This window comes from Phytophthora infestans, genomic scaffold (genome assembly GCF_000142945.1).
Source record: "Phytophthora infestans T30-4 supercont1.41 genomic scaffold, whole genome shotgun sequence".
Classification (NCBI taxonomy): Eukaryota; Oomycota; class Peronosporomycetes; order Peronosporales; family Peronosporaceae; genus Phytophthora; species Phytophthora infestans.
The window spans coordinates 1089932-1090805 of record NW_003303718.1 but is presented as its reverse complement, the minus strand read 5'-3'; positions in this window follow the sequence as shown (position 1 = coordinate 1090805).

The window sequence follows — 874 nt, the reverse complement described above, 5'->3', positions numbered from 1 at the left end:
CTTCCTGCAGGTTTACTGGCCGTGTTCAACACAATGTTGACTATTTTATCGCTCGAGTCTCTGTCTGAAACGTAAAAGTTTAGTCTCCGTCTAGTTCTCGCAGTTGAAGACTGGGTGGACCGTCCTTCCTTTTCAAGTTTTATCTCCATCGGCGAATCGGACGCGAGAACACGTCCAGCATTGGTTGTATTTTCACCAACACTGGCCGAATTGGTGACACCATCACCAATATCATCACCAGTATCACACGAATTGGTGACAATGTTATACCAATGTCCTCCGAACTTGCGAGTTCTCCACAAATACTTGCGTCCGTGTAGGATGGCGGCATATCATTGTGACGGGCGATCTTCTCCAGGTCTTCCAAATGGTTAAGCCAAACGTGAAAGCTTCGTGACCCTTTGGCTGCTATAACTTCGGCTATTCTCTGGCACACTGCAAACCCCGAGCGATACTTCTGATTATGACCAAGGACACGACTTGAAGGAGCTTCAACATCTTCGACGTAGAGCTTCTGTGACGTATCAGGAACACTTGAGACTTCTCCGTCATCTGCAAGCAACCATCGCAGCGGAATCGCCTCACACGGAATAATAGATTGAAATTCTGAATGTTGCCGCCGCAAATACAGGAGTTGACGGCAAGGAAGTAACACGGTCTGGTAAAAGGAGCAACTGCAGGAGCTCTCATACAAGCTGACTGCATATTTCGCACCCGAGGCTGTAGAACTAGAGAGCGTAAAGGTATTTCCCTCACTTGAAACAACGTACGCCACTCCTCCGCTAACGTGATACTGACCCTCGACCAAATTACATGCGTAATGAGTAGCCCATTTTGCCATGGCCGGTCATCTCGTCATCGTAATTTTGATTGT